Raw genomic sequence first — 16,375 nt, forward strand, 5'->3', positions numbered from 1 at the left:
GCTGTTGCTCATGTACTGGCTGGGCATTGGTCAGCTGGTAGTGAGCAGTTGGGGTTTTGCATCACTTGTTTTTCTTAGTTTTCTTTTTCTTTGAAGAGAGGGGGTTAAACCACAACAAATTCTCTAGATTCAGGGTGTCTCTTTGGCAAAAAAAAAAAAAGAATTGCTCAAACTGAGAAGAATGTAATTTAGTTGTTTTACTGTTGGCAGTGTGAAAGAAGGAAGGAGGCCTACAACATGTGACTAGATCAGTCTATGCACCCTTGGAGCAATTAACCAGTGTTTGATGGTGAACAGAAAAAGTAATCGTAACTTCTTTACAATTAATAATCTATGCAAGTAATAACTCCTAAAAAAAATAATTTCAAGTCTCTGACTTATCCAATGTACCTCAGTAGAACTACTATATTTAAAGGCTCTCTGATCAGCAATGTTTTGTTTGTTGCATGATATCTTGTCAGACTACTGACTGACCAGCCTATGACTTTTCAGCTTACCATCATTCTCTAGCCCCAACTTCTCAAACTCGTTTCTCATTACAACAGATACAAACTTGTCGGTTTAGTTGTCATAAACTAAATGTTTTATTTCTCAAGGGCTGTTCTGCCCTACCACAGTATGATTTCTTAGTTCTCTTTTACTTATGAAGTTAAGCCCCACATTGGATTGCTTTTATGGTGACATGTCAGTATCTTCAGATTCTGACATATACTTTCTTAATCAGGAACTACAATAACTGTTCATTCAGCATTAGAGACACCTACTCCCTAATTCATCATGTAGAGTGATGGAACATTTTCAAAAAACCCTGCTAACAAAAGACAGTAGAAATTACATTCAGAATGCTGATGATGCTGAAACTAAGTTACATTTAAAATGGGGACAGGAAATAACTCTGTTTATGCTACAGTTTGGCTGGAAAAAAACTCCACAGCTGGTGCAGCCTTAAACTTGGAGCAGGCTGAGATTCCCCACCATGACTTTGATGTCAAACAGACTCTGTCTTTAAGTCTCTATAGCAAAGAGTGAACGAGGCAGTGCTGGTCTATTTACAGTCTTTGATATTTTCATGTGAGGTAAGTCAAACACAGGCAAGGCTGTAGGGTTGCTGGCTAAAATATGAAAGTCTCTGAAAACTCTGCCTTTCATAATTCTCATTTATTGAGGAAACTTTTAACTAGGGATTATAAACTAGATTATTAGCCTTGGCTCCAGTATTACCAGATGGCAAATGGCACTGTGGGAAAAATTTACCTCCCTCTGCAACTAGCAGAGTGATACCTAATTTTATGAAAGATAGATCTTCCATGTCATGGTAATCTTCACACTTATAACCTCCAGGTTGGAAATATCCTGAAAATATTGTTCTTGGTATAAGATGCAGCATCTCCTTAAACTTCACAGGCTGCTGTGAACAAATTGCCTGCATGTTTTTCTCTCTATTCCATTGAATATCAAGAATAATTTTTCAATGGGATTGACATTGAATACTCGAGAAATTCCCACCTGAGGTGTCCTGGTTTGAGGTAAAACAGAACCAGACATCCAGACAGCTGCATTATGTAATGATAAAGAAATAAAAATCATGTTTATCAGCAATAAAGTCAAAGCTTTCTCATGAATAGAATCTAGACACAGTAACAGTAACTACATCCTCAGCAGAGGATAATAACTACTGAATCCAAGAACATTCAAAGCTGAATTCAAAATTTATTTTACAAATTTGGCTTTACAAGAGTAAGTTGTCTATACTTCTATATGCGTGTATCCATCTATATGTATGTATATCTATCTATCTATCTATCTATCTATCTACATATCTATGTATTTATGCATGCAATCAACACATGCAAGTGATTGCTTCTTCCTATCCAGTGAAAAAACAGAGATAGATTCATATTGTAATTTCAGGAAGGAACTCATTTTAACAGGAGGAGGCACTGCCACAGCAAGTGACTAAGTAGAACAGTAAGTATGTTATTGGAATAGGAAGAGTGAGCAACAGCTTAAGAAGACTTTTTGTTTTTTGGAAACAGATACCTTTGGGAGATCAAAGACGGGGGAGCTACTAAGAAAAAAGGAACTCTGAGGAAAGGTTCTCTGCACTACCTTACATACCATATAAAGACTTTTAGACCATGTTTTAGATATAAATCACTGGCAATAGCCACGGTTTACAGACAAAATTGAAGGTATTAGTCTTTGCCAACATGATGAACCAGCCAGTTGTGGAGAGCTTTAAACTAGGAACAACTGGAAAGGGAGATGATGACCAGCAATCAAGTGAGAAAGTGACTAACTAGGCTGGCAAGCTAAATGCGAAAAGTTATGTGCTCAGAATCCACCCCTTGAAAGTTTGCAGATGATACAAAATTGGCAGGAGTGGCTGATACACCAGGGGGTCGTGCTACCATTCAGAAGGACCTGGACAGTCTGGAGAAACATGGCAACTGGAATCTCATGAAATTCAGCAAACAGAAATGCAGATTCCTGCACCTGGAGAATAAAAGCCCTGAGGACCAGTACAGGCTGGGGTCTGTCTGTCTGGAAAACAGCTTGGCAGAACAGGACCTGGAGATCCTGGTGGACAACAAACTGAATGTGCATCAGCAATGTGCCCTTGCATTAAACAGCATCCTGGGCCTCCTTAGGAAGAGCATTGCCTGCAGGTCAGTTAGGGTGATCCTTTCCCTCTACTCAACACTGAAGAGGAACATATAGAATGCAGCGTCCAGCGTTGGTCTCTTCAGTACGAGAGACATGGAGTTACTTGAGTGAGACCAGCAAAAGACCACAAATATGATTAAGGGACTGGAGTATTTATCGTATGAGGAAAGGCTGAGAGAGTTGGGACTGTTCATTTTGAAGAACAGAAGGTTCAAAGGTGATTCTGTCAATGTGTACAAATACCTGATGGGAAACTGTGAAGAAAACAGAATCTGACTCATCTCAGTGATATCCAGTGAAAGGACAGGATGGCATGATTGTGAACTAAAACACAGGAAATGTCATCTGAATGAGAGAAAAAAACCTTTTTTCTGGTGAAAGAACAGGTTGCCATTGTAGGTTGTGGAGTCTCCATCCTTGGAGATGTTCAAAAACCAACAAAGATCAAAAAACATCAAAAGATATTCAAAAACCAACAAGGCATTGTACTGAGCAACCTGCTGTAACTGATCCTGCTTTGAGCAGGCCCTAGATGATCTCTAGAGATCCCTTGCAACCTCAACTATTCTGCAAATACATAATTACACTTATAGAATTTCCAGTTCATTTCCATTCCAGAACAATCATCTATTAGCTCTACTTCTGAGAAACCAAGGAATGCCTCTATGATCAAGAGTGCATGCATGAGAAGAAGGTCTGATTAAATACAATGGAACTACAAGTCAGAAAGAAAGAACTCAAATAAATAGGGCAAGCAGAGACACCCTTTTAAAATTAGTTTGACTGTTTTCTTGAACATGTCAAGGCAATTTCAATATATTTTTCTGCTGGGAAGGCGAAAACACTAGCGTCTTCAAATGTCCAGTGCGTGGATGAGGAAATCCGGGCAATGAAGACACAGGTACCTTCTGGTCCCACAGTGAAACAACTATCACAGATCACTTTTGATGTTTCAGCCCTTATACATTCCAGAAATAGGACTTCCAAATGGATGTGCATGTGGGGCTTTTAACAAAAATATCAAGTCACCGAAACCCAGTCACTGATAGAAAAGGGTCATTTTGTCCTGAAATAGTGCATAGACTTTCAACTAGGCAAGTGAAAAGTAGCAAAGGTGTGGAAGGGTAGCAAGAAGGTTGTTGATTACAGAATGTAAAATTTCATTCTCATTTGCTGTCACTGGAATCAGGTTCTGCTTACTTTACAGCAAAATAAGGTCTTTGAAAAGATAAATAATATGCTTATGTTTTTGTCTTTTTTAATGCTTTTGAACTATTAAGAAATAGATGTTAATTCTATGGAAGAAAGACTCCCACCTTCAGTTTCCAAATAGATAAACCATTGCAATAAGTTAAACAAAGAATCAGCACTGGAAGTTATAAGCTTCTACCCCCATTTCACTCCAGAAAGACCAGGGATACCATAAGGAAGAGCAATTCTCTAGAGATCTGAAGCAAAAGGAGCAGGTGGCTTTAAAAGCATCAGTAATGGTCAATAAAAAGAGTTGATTCAAAAGAATCTTCCCAAGGGAAGAAAATATAACCTGATTGGCATAAAGCAAATAGGGTGTAATCAGGGACATCTGCATGTTGGAATTTCCTTTCCTTCCTGAATTGCAGAGATTTTTCACTAGTGTTAGATTAATATTCTTATTCTATCAATTCCTTCTGGTTGACAGCTAATACTTAGAAAATAGGGTGTGTTTTTTAAAAATTTTTTAGGGGATAGTGAATTCAAGAAGCCTGTCTTTTCTTTATAATTTCTTTCCAAAAACAAACAAACAAGCAAGCAACAAAGAAACAAAACCCCAAAACCCAAACAAGAAAAACCTTTTTAAAAGTTTCCCTATGTACTATGCAACTCCTTGTTGGTATGACCAGGCAGACACTCTGTCTTGAAAATTTGCTAGGTAATGTTTCGGTAATATATATTATTTTTTATTATCTATAGAAATAACAGCCTGAAAGCTTTAGTCCACAGGAAGCTCAGACACCAATATGGCACACAAACATTAACATTAAAATGCTTAATGACCAGAAGAAACCTCAATGACTTTTGAGAACAGCTTATACTTACCACAAGCAAATATGTATCAAGTTTTATCTCGTCAGTTTGATCCCACCAATCTATGCAATCTTGCATTTTGTTCTTTTCTGAAACTTTTTCCAGAGCTCCTCCTCTCTCTTTATCTCAAGACTGATTTCTAGCTCTTTCCATATTTTTCCTTTTGCTACTTAGTTACATATTTTGACCTGCCTGTTTGTTAAGCAACTCTGGTGGAACTGTATCTAGGCTAGTCACCTTTTTAACTGTAATCCTTTCCTTTTTATTTTTTAGTTGTTTGTATAGTCCTGTCCTGAGTGGTATGGTTGTCAATTATTTCTTTATTTTTCTGACTGCAGATGTAGACATATTCCCAAGGAGAAAGCTAACACCTCCACACCACAGCTATATTCACTTATGCATATGGGCCGTGCTTGCTACATTTCCTTGAACCATAACATAACAACCCTGAAGTTTTAAGAGCTAAATACACAAAGGTGCTTGACACGTCAGGGACAATATCCCTTTCTTATGTACTCCGTCGTCCTGCGAAATCTGCATTGCTAATTGATGGACATAGGCAGAACAACATTGAGGAAAATTTATAAACCTTTAATAAGATTTACAAAACACAGTGTGCAAAGTAGAAGACATTTACTCCATAGAAAAAGTGGGTGGGAAATGAAACCCTGCCTACCTTAAACATCTACCTCGAGGCTCAGACTGTTCTTTCGGCTGTGATCTCACTGTAATGAATACATTGTTGGAGATAAAAATGTCAGCTCTTTTTATTTCCTGATCACACACTTAATAGTCCAGTAGCAAACATAATCAGATGAAATCCTAGAGGCAGAAATTACTTCTACTTAGATTGTTCACTATCTTACAGGCATGCGGTTAATGACACTGAAAGCTGTGTATCTCAACCTGTTCCATAAAAATAGTACACTGATTTATATATATAAAAGGAGTGGTCTTTGTGCCTTCCATCTAAATAAGCTTCACTGCCCAGTAACTTATTTAAACCAAAATTTTTGCCACTGGTATTTAAATAGTTTTCACAATGTGAAAGAGCATTAGAACAAGAATTTGAGCCACCATATTAGGAAGATTTCTGCAGAATGTGCCAGACACTCCTGTGAAATCAAATCTCCCGTTTGCAAATTTTCAATGTCCCAGTAATTCTGCAGGCATTACGTTATTTTTGAGGTGTTCTACATCAGGATCAATTTTGTGAGCATGGTTGAGAACAGGTGCCATAATTACAAATAGGAAAGGGCTTAAAGGTGTAAATGCCTGCTAGCAGTTAAGCCTGACATTCATGAGGAGCAGTAGAGAGGTTAGCAGGAACTTACGTGTCCAGGTAGTTCAGGTGCCAGATCACTAAAAACACTGTGGGTTGAGATTTTAAATTTGGATATCAAAGGTTGCCATTAGGTAACAAATTCCCTTAGAGGGCTAAGTCTTGAAATGGCAAGCTCTTTATTTATTAAAGAGTTCACAAAATTCTGAAATCTTCTAAACCATAAGATATAGTCTATGATTTTAAAAATCTTTCCTTAGAGCTACCGTTTATTTATTACCATTTCTTACCAGTTATTAATTTATTACCAGTTTTTAATGTTTTTCAATTTTGTTAATTTATCTTCTATAAATTCAGTTTTCTCAACAATTCTATTATCTGCAGCTGCTGGAATTTTTTACCTAAAGCATGTATTTAGTTTTTTTAAAGTGTTTAAAATAGTATCTTTGTATAAGGAAAATGAACTTTATCCTTTTCTCTGATAATAATTTCCTGACTGTCTTGAGAAAAAGTGCTGCATGGCCTAGTTTCTTCATTTGTTAATTAGTAGTCATTGCTCATTTTTTAAAAGCTTTAATTTCCTAGTGTTTTTAGAAAATAATTTTCAAAAACTAGTATAAAGGTTCAAAATAGTTTGGATTAGTATTATCAAATGCAAAGACTAATAATGGATGTGACTAAGAAATTATTCTCCCTCTTCTATTCTTTTATCAAGCTAGGGAGCCTGGAGCTATATTATCGAGCACCTAAATTCTCCACACTTATATGTGTACCATGTTATATGTCATTATTACTGAACTCAAAAATATAGCTGTTTTTTTTCTTTTATGAAAAAATATCCAATTTTAAAGATAAATTTATAAACCAAAAGCCTAAACATAGACTTTCATGATAATTTTGGCATCCGGCTAGATCAACATGATCTATCACCAGTTTCCTGCTTGTGTTTCTTTCTAACTCAATCCTTTCCTTGTTATTAGTTTCTTATCAATGTTTTCTTTTTCTTTTCTTTCGTTCCACAATCTCAGCTGGTGTTAAGCATAACAAACAATTTAAGGGCTCTTTTTATCTTAGAAGTTTAATGTTTTTAAGTCTCTGATGATTTTATCCTTTTAGCCTAAAACATTTCTACAGTGATAATGTTTCTAACATTTTCGACCACCAAACAGTATGTGTAGTCTTTCATCTCAGTTTCCTTAGTTAACATTTAAGCTACTGCTTTAGGCTGCCTGTAAGATTTGTATTTTCAAGCCTAAATACAGTAAATGTCGTGATGTGAACATCATTTGTTTTAATCATCCACATCAAATAATTCTATCCTTGTCTTTCAGAAGAAATCTTTTTAAGAAGCTTTTACCCTTTCTTCTCCATTTCTCTGTTGAAGGTTGTCAGAGGTATAGCTGATTCATGTTTTAGAGATGTCCTTGGCATTATGATTTTTAAGACAGAAGAATTAAACAGCATTCTAATTCCATCATTCTGTTGTCATTAAATAGGTATTTTCTGGAATCCCTTCATGTTAACACCTCACATGTCTCGGTTATAAAAAAAGACACTAAACTCCTTTCTTTTAGGACTAAGTCTTGTCTAGCCATGTTTGTACCAAAGATATTAGATTCCTATTTAAACACACCTTTTCAGCTGTTAGGTTTGACATATGTTCATTACTTCCCATTCTGTAAGAGGAACACTTTTTTTTTTCCAATGATTGCTAAAGCTTTAATATTTATGGCATTTTTAGAGAGAAGGACTTATTTTCTTGTTGCTAATCACTAAGTCCTGTATGGAAGGGAAGGAAAAAAAGATTTAGGGATCTAATGTGTCTAATTAGGCATCTAATTCAATGGAATTTAGGAACTCAGTTCCAAATCTGTAATCCTGAAAATTCCTAGTTAGTTGATTTCTAAAACTTGAGGCATCTGATCTCTAAAGTTTCCTGAGTCTAACTTAAGTAAAAACTCCTTCTCTGTTGACAGAATTATACTGTTCAGTACCTATTTCTAAACCCCAAAAAGCAAGGCATTACTTTTTTTAAACATCATGATGGTCTTGGCCTACTAAACACTATTACATCTATGGGATAGTCTCACAAAATGCAGTGCTGATCAAAAAGTAAGCCCTGATACTCTTTCTTTCTTTTTTTTTTTACCTTTTTTTTGGTCATCAGCAGAATCAGCATCAGTTTAAGAAGAATGAAATAGCCTTGGTTTAAGAAGAATGAGTCCAATTTCTTGAGATTCTCCTAAAGAATTCCATGATCCCAAGAAATGAGAAGCATAATTTACAGATTAGTTCTTGCTCTGAAGAGGGACATGTGGTCTGCCTCACCCCTCTGTGTCATGTCTTGTGAAACGTACATTGGTAGCATTCTGAATACCCCTAAGATGTACTGACTTCTTTCCACAGATGAGGTGGAGCACCAACGTGAGGGTAGAGTTATTTTTTCATTGGTACTAATTGGCAACCACAATAGTTTAACCAAAATGCCTTTAAGTAAAGGCAATGTCCTCAGCTTCCAATTTATCATCTTCAAAAACAGTCCAAAAACTCCAACATGACAAAAGAGCTCCAAGATGACAGATGTATCCATGCAAGTATTTGGTCATAACTCCTTTTAACACGTTCTCAGTTTCCTCAGATTGCTAGTGTCACTAAGGAGAAAGGCCTTCCTAGGTTAAGAATGACTCACCATGACAATACACTGGTACATCTGACTAACAGTAGAAATGTCTTAATTTAAACTATATAATATCTACAGAAGTCTACAAATGTTGAAATTCTTTCTCAAAACAAATAAAAATGTTACAGAAGGTTATATTTTAATATTGCTCTGCATATAACGTTTTGGTCCTGAACCAAATACATACAAAGCAGGCCTTGCAGCTTAGAAGTAATTTCTATCTGGTTTAAGGCATGAATGGTGTAAGGAATGACAGGCATAAAATACCCCTACTCTAAGAATCAGGGCCCCTTTTTCATAAATAAAGAGTATATTCCTCAGGCCATACTGAATCACTACTTTTTGCTTCCTATTTATCCTGCATATCATTTTCTGGTCCTAGTAATTTCTCATTATAGTTATTGTCTTTTTACAAGCCCTTTGTGTTAGAAATTAAAAAATAGTGTAGTATGTATGCATCCTGTTGTTACCCTAGATTCACGTTCTTCCCTACCTTGCAAATCCAGAGTGAAAAACAACTAAACCATTAAAAATTTCAGTTAGTGGAATATCTCTAATTGTATGTGACCTGTCCATGCACAATCCCAAAAGATTAAAACCTCTTTAATTCTCCAGATGGTGTTCCAACACTTTTATTTATGAGTGTTCATCCTAAGAGAACAAGACACCTTCTGAGAATTTGGCATCCAGGATATTACAATAGGTCATATTTCAAAAGTAACATGCAACATCAGCAATGTATAGAATCTCTGTTTGCTTAGGACTGTGTTCAGGAATGGCAAGGTAAATTAGTTTAATAATCTTTTCTCATCATATCGTCACATCTACAGCAGTTATTTCAACTGCCCAAATGTATGTCTACAGTATAGATCTACATCTGAGCTAATCATCCAAATCCCCTATACATAGGCAATGAAGAGATGCTAACACTTCCAGGAATTTCTTCCTCTTGTAAACATCAAAAAAAGACCAGGTAAAGCATGACCTGAAAAAAAATGCCCATTTCTCTCTCCTGACTTTAAAGGTATTTGTTATATACATTGCATAGCTACTGATGTGTGATGAGCTTGTAAAATCACATAAGAGTAATTCCACTATTGAAGTCAATTATATATGTACAACTCAGAATGACTGAAAGAAAAAATAAAACCTGATTTTGTTCTCCCCGTGACAACTAAGAGCTGAAGATTAAATACAATCTCTTGGTGGATTTTTTATGTTTTTTGTCCCACGGGAAGCCCATAATTCCTATCTACTTAACAGATTTTAATTCCTTTTTTAACTGAATCCCTGTCAACTCAATTTACCTGACAACTTTAGACAATGAATTCTGTGGGCATGAATAACTTGTATAGTTCATAAATTCTGTGAAAATCATGTCAGAGATGCCTTGATACCAAAACTGGATTCACAAAAGGAAGCTCAGGACTATCATGATTTTTAGTACAGGCACAGACCTAAATGAACACAGCCGTCATAATCTGGGGCCTAAACTAGTGACATGCTTTCATATACAAAGCTTTTCCTAGAAGGCATTCATTATTAATGAACATAAAAGCCTTCTAAACCGTTTTTTCAAGAGCTATATCTAGTTTATGAGCAGTAGCATTACGTAAGTTTTCCTACTGTCTGGAGTGCTCCAGTCCTCCCCTGTGCTTGCTCACCGGAGATTGACCACACACATTAAGTGTGCAGATTGTACAGAAGCTCCTTCCAGGAAACAGGCTTCAGGGTTCAGCCCAGCAGTGAATATGATGGCTGACACTGCAAGCATGGTTGATCTTCCCAGAAAATCACAAACTTTCTCATTCCAACAGGAAAGTTTGTGGAATGTCCAAATTCCTACCTGGGTAGAGGTGCTGGTTAATTCTGGTTACTTGGCAGTTGATTTGCATGGAACAGCGTTGACAAACTGAAATGAGGGAATTATAAAGTGATCTTAGAGCTTTGCGAGGAAAAACTATTGTCAGACGAAAGCTCGTTCATAAAGAAACTGTGTTACCGTCTTCTCAGAAGGAGCAGTCATTTGGTGGTTAGAAAACAATGTCTTTCTCTTTTGCTGTGTGAACCACCTGCCACTACATTTGCAATGTCTTTGTGACATGTTTGCTCACTTGGAGGTTTTTACTGGACTTACCCTCCAACTCCCGACCCTGAATGATAAAGAGCTTGTGTGTATGTGGTGTTGAATTTTATTTTTTTTTTAATTCTTTTGGAATTATTGCCCTCACAATATCACCCAGGGTGTTATAAGTCTGCCTTTCCTAATCTTACCTCAGCATGGTGCCAATTGCCTTATCTATTCTCAGCACAGCAATCACCTCCAGACGGCCATATAAAGAGACTGACAATATACATCACTGTCTGTAAAACACCTCAAAAGTCTGGGCAGCAGCCAGATTTTGAAAGACCTTGGACAAATTTTTGAATTGTGTCCCATGCTAGTTCTTAAGGTGATTTGGGAAGATTTAGTCCACAACATGCTTATCTTTTTGAATACAACTACTGAATGCCCATTTTACCTTTCTTCAGTACAAACATTTTGAATTATTTTTCAATACTAAAAACAAATGGCAAACATTAAATGATTTCTAATGTTCCCTTCTTGTACCTAAAAATCTAGATCCCCATCCCACACTTACATATGTGCCTTTCTCAATATGTGTAAGCATTTTCTTATGTGTAAGGTAGTCATCCCTTTCCTTTTTCACCCAACACTGAATCAAACTGCCTCCTGTAGTGGCTGTGGAGGTAGACCTACTGCTTTTAATGGTTATCTATTGTTCTTTTTATTTTCATGAGGATTTACCAAGTTTCTGACTGAATGGCTCATGAGCATACAAAAAGCAAATCTACTGCACGTGTGTCAATTGATTGCACATGCAACATAGGTGCTTGCTTGGCACCCCTGAGTAGTGGGAGCTCTGAAGAGCAATGAAGTAGACCATTACATATTACCTTGATTTGTTATCCTCTTTCCACTTGGTTATCCTTTGCTCCAGCCTGTTTTGTCTCTCCTTCTCCGGATTCCTGGTGATATCTGCCATCTTGCATCAGGTTTACAACGCACCCACCCTCTGCCCAATATTGGGGTAATGGGGATACAAATGACAACATAGATGACAGCAAGGAGGAAAGGATGGTCTTGTGCTCAGTTTTCATTAGAACTGAAGTGCCTAGGCAGTGTGAAAAATACCACTAATCCAAATCTGCTTCATTAGGCACCTAAATGCCCCTGAGGATCCTGTTTTAAGAGACATAAGACAAAAATATTCTCTAAAAGCAGAGGCACAACTAAAAGGGAAATGAAGCAAAGAGTAGCGTAAAACAGCATATGAAAAAGAAAAACTGTCAGGGCGCAGCAGGGGCCAGGGGCTCCCAGGGGGAGCAGCTGGGGCTCCCTGGGGTCCATCAGAGCTGGGCCTGGCAGATGGACCCTGTCCCACCACCCCAGCCAAAAGCAGGGCAGCTGGGGGGGCACCGGGGCTGACCCAGCCCTGGGCACCTGGCACCTCCCTGGGGATGGGGATGGATGAGTCTGCGACAGGACATGGGCCTGCAGGTGGGCCCAGCTCAGTGGGACCTACAAGCGGGCAGGGCAAGACTGTGGGCATCTGGAGACTTGCCCTGCTGTGGCTTGGCTGGGGCAGGGGCTGATGGCCCTGAGGAGTGAAATGAGGTCCTGGGGCATGGGCAGGGTGAGGGAAACCCTTGGGAAGGGCTGGGCAGGGACAGCAGGGTCTGTGGGTGCACTCAGAACCCTGACAGCTACGCTGAAAGGTACATGCCAGTAATTAAGCACTTAGCTCTTTGTATCCTCATATTAGGCACCTATCCCCAGCTTCACATGCCCCAGGTTTTGTTATGATGTGCTTTTTGAACCCTGTTCATTCCACTTAACCTTACAATGAGGAAGGCATCTAAGGCAGGGTTGTAGCATTTCTAGTTTCCTTGATCAAAGAGAGAGAAACAGACCTCCAGGAGGCTTTTCAGTCTAACATCTGAACTTTCCTCTGAGAGTATCTAGGTCTTTTCTTCAAGTAGCTCGCTCTTTTGACTTTACAAGGTTGACTATACTCCTAAGTATTTCAGTTTGGTGCCTCAAATTAGGTAGGATGAATTTGTGAGTTACTGCCTGTGGTATTTCTTCCCACGAGACCCTTTTGTGCCTCTTCTCACACAGGCCTGAAAATTCAGCCCTGAGGAGGTGCCGTGATCTCATTCCTCTTTTCTAACTGACTGTGATCCTGACAAATACACAAATTTACTACAGGTAGATAAAACAATCGCTGCTTTCAAAAAGAAGAGCGCACATTCAGAAGACTTTCTGTCAGAAGACTTTTTCCTTCATGGGGAAAAAAAAGGTCACCAAGAAGTACTGGCTTTTCTTGTGATTAATGCTGATTTCACCTAATCTGCACTAGAAGATTGATCCATAGAAGCAAAAAGAGTGCTGGAGGCAGAGAAAGTTGTAAAAACATGTAGAGACAAATGCTCCTCTTGGTTGAGGCTTAGATAAAATTTCTACTGACCAAAAACTAGTAAGCATAGTGAGAAGGGAAGCACAGCTCCCACTTAGGTCAGGCTGACTTTCATGTGGTAGAAGCCAGTTAGTGCCCAGGCTACAGACTAAAGCAGATTGCATCCATGGCACTGGGAAAGGAGATTCCATTCCATTCCCAGATAGAGTGAGATAAATAAGCCATTAAATTCTGTTTCCTCATAGTAAATCCCTCAGATGGTTGCAAGAAGACACAGGCTCCATGGGAGTGAAAGCAAGGGGATCACCCCATCTTTTCCATCCTCTTCCGCTGTGAATCTGGAGCAACACATTTACACCAAATCCAACAGAAATGAGACAGTCCTGGAGAAGATAAAACATTTTAAGTTGCTTCTAAAAACAGTTTGTGGAATTCTTTAGCTTAGTCCTACTTATGCAAAAGCAAGGGAAGAGTGCATTAATCAAAACCATGTGGGAACTGTGCAACATTGTAAACGGGAGAAGATAAAAAAAAAATAAAAAGAGAGAGCCAACAATGTAGAAAGTTATGAAGACGCTCAGAAAGTGGATCAGAGAGACCAGGGGACTGAAATCATGGCCAAGAGAACAATAGGGGAGCCAAAGGCCAAACTAGAGAAGGGAAAGGAGAAGCAGAAGGCAAATTCTGGGACTGAGTGCTCCATGCCAAAACACAGCTAAGAAATGCAAAATATTCTGCAGAAAGGAAGACCTAGAGAAGGGCAGTATCACCACAGACTTTAAATATTCTCTGAGAACAGCATTATTGCTCTACTGCTGGCTACCTACGGACTGAGTTCACTAGGCCTTAGGAAACATAATCATTAGATAACTCATAACTCTTAAACATACCTGCATGTTGCCAGTGTTTGCTGACTTCTAGGACTTCAACATCACAATTCATTTTTAAATGCTGTTTTCTAGCATAGATGTTGTTTTGTAAATCTTTGCCATTTCAGTTCTTGCCATTTTATGGGCTTAATATAATTCCTCCATTTTTCGTGTTTGCAGTGAGTATTTCTCAATAGATATCTATTTAAAAGTAGATTAAATTTATGAATTATAACTTTGTTCTTATGGTATAATATAATCTCCATTTAAATTAAGGTGTTTTATGAAGACAAAAAAGCTTATGTTCTTCTTAGAAATCTAATGCTTTGTTTAGATCTCTTTAAAAGATACTTCATGATACTTTCTGTAGTTCACTAAAACGTTTATCACAGTCAAAGATATCTTGATGCTAACATTTCCAAAATCTATCCATCATATCAACAGAAATAAGAATTTTTGATTTGTTACTTAGTATCCTGCTCTCCATTCTTTACTGAATTCAGGCATCACAGTTCAATGAGAACTAAGTTTCTGGGGACTTTTTCCTTTATATGTTTTATTTTTTTTCAGGTTGTGCACGTATTTATCTGTACTTCATACTAGGTTCTTGCTATCATGTAATACTTTCATGAGGCTATGAACTAGTAGGGTTTTTTTTCCATGGTGTGTGCTTTCTACACATTTCTGTGTACTTGTATCTTTTGAAACCCTGATTTTGTCATACTACTTTATTTTTTACCAACCATAATATATAATATAAGATAATTCAAACAACACCCAGGGTCAGCCTATTCCTGCACCTGTGGGGGGGAGCTTAGCAGCATCAATATTCATTTTTAGTCTCTTGCTACATGCGCTGAATCATTAATGCCACATTTCCAAACATGCAGTTGGCAATGTTTGGGTTTTTTTTTCCCCAAGTGTTTCTAGAAAGCTCTTTCACTGCTTTCTTTGGTTATGGGAGTCTCATTTCCTTGGTCTATCTACCGCAACAAAAGGTGGAGGTATGAAATCAGCATCTATCAGTATTAGTGCCTAGATCAAAATGTTTGATTATGAAAAAAGTAAACAACTGTCTCAAAGCCATCAGCCTTCCTTTTTCCTTTTAAACAAACTTAATAGTACTTCAATAATGACCTTTTTCTACTGCATTGAGTGTTCTGAGACTTCTTTTGTTTTCTTCGGCTGCAAGTTTCTTCGGCTGCAATACACACAACATTGCCTAGGTACTGCACTCCACTGCTGCGTTCTACAGGGCTCGCAAGGGATAGTGGGCATTAAACAATTGAGATCACCATATCATTTTCAGTCAGCTACTGATATTTAGTGTGGATCTTCTAAGAGACATTGCATAGTGACTCTATATCTCAGGGGAATCTTTACACAGACTAAAAAAATTCAGACAGGATAGTTAAACCATTGATATATGGTTATAGTAGGAGTACGTACAACAGTAAAATTAACCTTATATACAAAATTTATGGATCCAGCATGACTTCTTCTTCTAATTAACTGAAATATTCAGTACCAGTATAAATAGCGTTCAAGGCAGGACTAAGGATGAACTGATTAACATAGCAAACAATCTTGCTCATCAGTTAATAAGCAAAACGACAAAAACCAGCTATATTTAGTGCTCTGCTGGCAGACAGTCAAGTGCCAAATAAGCAACTGTTGTGTTAAAATCTAAATAAGACTGAGGATGTACTGAGCCATAGATGGAGATTGCTATGGACAGACTATGTTTACAACACAGGAAACTAAATAGTCACAGGCAATGTTCATTTATAAAGTTCAAGATCTTATAGTATTTCATAATAAACTTTTGTTGGAGGAAGGTGCCTTATTTTCAGTTTCATTGTTTACATTAATTATATATTGAAAGCTTATTTATTATGCATGAAGGCTAACAGAGTAGAGACCTATCCTACTGTTCATAGTAATTGTGTCTTCAACAGCCTGAAATATTTGGTGACAAGTGTTCTAAAAGATTAGAGAGGAATTTTAACTTCTCCGTGGTATATTTTGGTTTCCATCATCTGTAAATGTTCATTGTTGACTGAGGTAGAAAATGTAACTGTTATGGAATACTATAATTTCATCATCTATGCTTTTCAATGTGCTGCATGAGCATTTCACTGTGTATATCTGAATTAAGGTTGCAGTTTCCCAGAAAGCTTCCACAGTGCAGGCGTAATTTATTTTCTAATACATGGATGTTTCCAGATGTCATTGCAATCAAATACAGTATGAAGCCATTTAACCATGTCATGCAACTTGATCCCTAGCTGCTTTACAAAACAGAACGAACATGTGAGGAAGTTACATAGCA

The sequence above is a fragment of the Rissa tridactyla genome, chromosome 3 (genome assembly GCF_028500815.1).
Source record: "Rissa tridactyla isolate bRisTri1 chromosome 3, bRisTri1.patW.cur.20221130, whole genome shotgun sequence".
Taxonomy (NCBI): Eukaryota; Metazoa; Chordata; class Aves; order Charadriiformes; family Laridae; genus Rissa; species Rissa tridactyla.